At 41.4% G+C, this 5,684-nt stretch overlaps 1 protein-coding gene across 1 annotated transcript in view; it reads left to right on the forward strand.

Annotated features, from left to right (window-relative positions):
• The window catches only part of GYS2 (glycogen synthase 2), a 44,255-nt gene that overhangs the window by 30,562 nt on the left and 8,009 nt on the right, over positions 1–5,684 (forward strand). The window lies entirely within an intron of this gene.

The raw sequence follows: 5,684 nt of genomic DNA on the forward strand, positions 1-5,684 counted from the left end.
TTTGTTGTCAGTTAACTGCCATCTGAGTTGGCAGTTAATTTGCATATAGCCCTGATTAGCCAATGAAAAGGGTAGCGTCATACACCAATTACCATTTTTCTCTTTTATTAGTGTAGATATCCTTTAAAAGCTTGACATTAACTTGGGGTCTGTGCTAATAATATAAGTCCTATTTGATGCCTGTATATTTATAGAACTCTACTAGTGGCCTGGTGCATGAAATTCATGCACATTAAAAGGGAATTAATTAGAGAAAATATTTTAATGTTGCTATTTGCCCTTTCTCTATAATATAAGTGTCAGAGATGAAAGAAAATTAGTAAAATGTATATGAAAATCTCCTTCCTGACAGAGTCTGGGGCATGCCACGGGACCCAGAGTCAAGTTCCCGCCCACCTGCATGTGCCTTGAAATCGTGTGAGACCCAGACCTGGACAGCCCCACCCCTGTCAAGCCCCAGTGGGCAGGGGGTCCCAGCCTCAGGTCTCCCAGCCCCGGCACTGGGGCAGGAGGCGCAGCCTCAGGTCCCCTGTCAAGCCCCACTGGCCAGGGGGGCACAGCCTCAAGTCCCCAGCCTGGTGCTAGGCAGGGGGTGTGGCCTCAGGTCCCCTGGTGTAGCCTCTGATCCCCCAGCCCAGCCTCAGTTCCCCTGTCAAGCCCCGCTGGGCAAGGGGACGCAGCCTCAGGTCCCCCAGCCCCGGCGCCCCTGGGAACTTATTTCCCTCCTAAGATAAATGCAGTCAAACAAATTTTAGTTCATTTGTTTTTCCCCTACTGATCCAGGGCTTGATAGAAGCCAGGTGTTCTGCTGGGGGCTTTGTATACAGGATCTCATTTAATCCCCCCCATAACCTTGAGCTGACTTCTAATATCCTTTCTTCCACCTTGGGCTTCTGCAATCGCCTGTTTTAGGGCCCAGAGCAGCTGTCTTCTTATTTTAGTCACTTGATCATTTTGTTTGGCTGGGAACAAAACAAACAAGCCATGTTTTCATGTTCCAAAATGGGCTTTGGAGATACAAATTTTCCTAAGTGTGGACATGCCAAATAGGCACAATGCCTTTCAAATCCCCCTTTCCTAATATATGCCAAGAGAATATAGTGGGTTGTTGATTTGATGGTTGCCCAGACAGTCATATCTATGTTTTTGGTCTCCTTTCCTAGTGTAATAGTAGAAACTCAAATCATGCTTTCTAGAAAAAATATCTTATCCATTTTTACTTTACCAATGTGCTATTCTTGTGATTGAATAAATCATTTTTATGGTACTGGTTCTGGACAATTACCATTTTATTTACTCTTAAGTTTAACATATCTAAGTTTAACATATCTCCTATTTATGAATTTATTGATATATATATATATATAATGCCTGTAAAGTCTTAGTTTCCTTACTTCTAAATTTAGGACTTTGAGAATGTCTATTCTACTCATCTCACAATGTTGCAAAGAAAATTATTTATAATGTATAAAGTATTATATACAACTAATGTTATCAGTATTTCTATATATCCAAATTAGGGGTTTTTTTCAAAGTAATCTCTTTGGAAGAATATAGACTTATTCTGTGAATAAAAAATAAAAAGTGGCCCTAACTGGTTTGGCTCAGTGGATAGAGCATTGGCCTGCGGACTGAAGGGTCCCAGGTTCGATTCCAGTCAAGGGCATGTACCTTGGTTGCGGGCACATCCCCAGTAGGGGGTGTGCAGGAGGCGGCTGATTGATGTTTCTCTCTCATCGATGTTTCTAACTCTCTATCCCTCTCCCTTCTTCTCTGTAAAAAATCAATAAAATATATTATAAAATATATACATATATTTTTTAAAAAGTGTAGTGTGCTTGTTAAAGTGAAGTTTCTTTTCCCTCTTTTTTTCTTTTCCTTTCCCTTCCTAAACAATTCAGTTCTAAAGCCATTAGGTGAGGCAACATAAGGCAGGTGTCTACACTGACCAGTAGTCCAGAGAAAGGAGTCAGAGTCCAAACATGGGGAAGGTCCACACAGTGGGGAGCAGCCCAGCTGTGGAGTCAGATGCAGTGAGGCAGTGTCTGTGCACGGAGGGAGTGGCAGTGGAAGGACATGAGTTAAATAAGTTAAACAGAGGGCAACTGTCTTAGTCCATTCAGGCTACTAGCAAAATATTACTGAATGGGTGACTTATAAACAACAGACATTTATTTCAATTCTGTAAGCTAGGAGGTCCAAGATCAAGTTGCTAGTGCGGTTGAGTTCTTGTGAAGGCCCTCTTTCTGGTCCATAGGTGGAGACTTTTTACTGTGTCCTCACATGGGGGAAGGGACCAGGGATTTCTCCCCCTTTTATAAGGCACTACTATATATTATATATATTATCTATACTAATAAAAGCCTATGTGGTCATCATGCCCTCACGCCATGATGCCCTCACGCCCTAACAATCCATCACCAGGAGGCTGCATGTGCAGCGGGCGCACGCGGGTGGGTGGGGCTGTGTGCACAGCGAGTTGCGCATGGGTGGGTGGGGACTTGATGCTATGTGCACAGCGCAGAGGTGGGACCCTTGGCTCCGGCCTACCTCTTTGGGGCAATCCTTTGAGGAGCCCAGATGGGTGGATGGGGCCTACCTCTTTGGGGAGATTGATTGTGGGGCTCCCTCACTGTGAGAGGGTACAGGCCAGGCTGGGGAACACCCCCCCCACCCCCGAGTGCACGAATTTCGTGCATTGGGCCTCTAGTTATATATAAAATAGTATAAACATATATTAATTACATCTCATATTAAGTATATTCTATTATACTGTCATTAAATGTTATATTGTTAACTAGAGGCTGGGGGGTCCCTCAGCTCGGCCTCCACCCTCTCGCAGTCCAGGACTCCTCGGGGGATGTCTACCTGCCAGCTTAGGCCTGTTCCCCGGGGGATTGGGCCTAAGCCGTCAGTCATACATCCTTAGCGCTACCACGGAGGCAGGAGAGGCTACCACCACTGCTGCTGCATTCGCAGCTATCGGCCCAGTTTGTGGCTGAGTGGAGCGCACTGACCACCAGGAGGCAGCTACTGCATTGAACGTCTGCCCCCTGGTGGTCAGTGTGCGTCATGGTGACTGCTCATTTCTGGTCGTTTGGCCGTTAGGATCAATTTGCATATTACCCTTTTATTATATAGGATTATACTATTTAATTATATATTATATTAAATATATTATTATATTATAAAACTATATATATGTATTATTCCAGCACTTTAAAATCAGATTTTATTTTAAATAATACTTAGGTATATGAGGGAAGTATGCTATTATAACCTAATAATAGTTCAGTGAGAACTTTAATAAAGAAGGAATAGGAGAATCCATTCATTCAGGGACCAGATAGCTATTCTATTCAACTTTTCATTTATAGCCATGCTGTCTTGTCTTCACCTTAGCAGAACATTACAGGCTGTGCAGTCACAGAACAGGCTCATACCAGTGGACAAGAGCCAATTGTTACATTTTGTGAACTTGTTTTAAACATAGCCATTGGTAAAAATTAAATTATATAAATGTAAAAATAAATTAATTACAGTAAAAGAAAAGTAATGCTCAAAACCCATCACATTCTAATTGTTTACCACATTTTACTATTACCTATGCCCTTGGGGGTATTTATGACCCAGATCAGTGAGATCTCATTGGTAGCCTGAAATTGGCCATGATGGAGTATTTATGGAGTGAAAATAGGTGAACACTACACACCATGTCTTTATGTATTGATTGTATAGATTTAAGAAAGTGGTAGAGAAATGTTAATAATGCAGATAAAACTAAAATGGGTGTTGTGTCTGTAGTCATTACATTGTGACACATAAATATGAGGAAATACTTTTCCATTATAAAAAATATCCAATTTAACAAAGAAGTCACTCATGCCATTGATGAACCTGTGAAATTCTGAGATACATCTCTATATTTCACTCTTCCTTTTGCTCTTTAACAAAGAAATCAACCAACATTTATGTCAGAAATATATTCAGGCCCTAACCGGTTTGGCTCAGCGGATAGAGCGATTTTAGAGAGAGAGAGAGAGAAACATTGTTCGGTTGCTTCCTGCCCGAGCCCCAACCAGAGAAGGAACCCACAACCAGGATGTGTGCCCTGACAGGGAATTGAGCCCCTTACCTTTTGGTGTACAGGACAATGCTCAAACCACTGAGCAACCACACTGGCCAGGTCTATATGTTTTTTTAATAGACTTTATTTTTTAGAGTAGTTTTAGGTTCACAGAAAATTTAGCACAAAGTATAGAGAGTTCTCATAGATCATCTTCCCCCAAGCATGCACAATCCCCCCCACCACAGACACATACACACTATCAACATCCCCAACCACAGAGATATATTTGTTATGATGAGCCTACATTGACACATCACTATCACCAAAGATCCGTAGTTTACATTAGGATTCACTCCTGGTGTTGTACCTTCTATGTGTTTTTGATAAGTGTATAATGACATGTATTCACCATTATAGTATCATTAGAGGCCTGGTGCACAAATTCGTGCATGGGGGCGGGGGGGGAGGGTCCCTTGGCCTAGCCAGCAATTGAAGCCAATCAGAGTCAATCAGAGTCAGCTGGCTGTGGGGAGGGACCACGGGAGGTTGACTATGGGAGGGCACTGACCACAGTGGGCAGCTCCTGCATTGAGTGTATGCCTCCCAGTGGTCAGTGCACATCATAGCTACCGGCCGGTCATTTGGCATTCGGTTGACCTATCCTAATGATCGCTTAGGCATATATATCTATATCTATCTATCTATCTATCCAGTAATGAATACAAAATTTTCTAAAAAGTCAACAAAAGCATTATGTTATAATTAATTTATATAGAATTAACAATGAAGAGTATTATATATGTGTATATATGTGTGTGTGTATATATAATCTATCTATCTATCTATCTATCTATCTATCTATATATGGTATAGGATAGGTCACTGTTCTAAAAATCCTCTGTGCACTATCTATTTCTCTCTCCCTCCTATCGCCTGCTAACCACTGGTATTTTTACTGTCTGTATAGTTTTGCCTTTCCTAGAGTGTTATGTAGCTGGAAACATATAGTATGTGACCTTTTCAAATTAGCTTCTTTCACTTAGTAATATGCATTTAAGGTTCCTTCATGGATTTTCATGGCTTGATAGCACACCTTCCATCATCTGGATGTACCATAGTTTATTGATCCTTTCACCTACTTAAGAACATCTTGGTTGCTTCTAAGTTTTAACAATTATGAATACATTTGATAATAGACATTTGTGCAGATTTTTTGCATGTACATTTTTATAGTTTAGAAATTACATACTATCATGCTATCTTTCTATCAGTAAAATTGACAATAAACTTATGTACAAATACATGTTTATACTTCTGATTGTTGGTGTTTGAACATCTACCAGCACACCACTGCTTAAAGGCTGTGGTAAACACTGGCTTTCCTCTGAGTGAAATAGGAGGCTGCTGAAGGATTTTGAGCAGGGAAGTGGCTGACATTGTTAAAGGTCCACTCTGGGTTGTGTTCAGACCTTAGTGAAAGAGAAGCAGTTAGAGAACAGAATAAAACCTTTATTGCCAGTAAAGGCTGGGTTGGAGGATATAGTTTAGCATGAGAACAATGATGGCATGCAAACTCCCTATCCTCCAGTCCTGGCCTGGGAGTCTGAGGGAAAGA

Source organism: Myotis davidii, unplaced genomic scaffold (assembly GCF_000327345.1).
Source record: "Myotis davidii unplaced genomic scaffold, ASM32734v1 scaffold346, whole genome shotgun sequence".
NCBI classification, from domain to species: Eukaryota; Metazoa; Chordata; class Mammalia; order Chiroptera; family Vespertilionidae; genus Myotis; species Myotis davidii.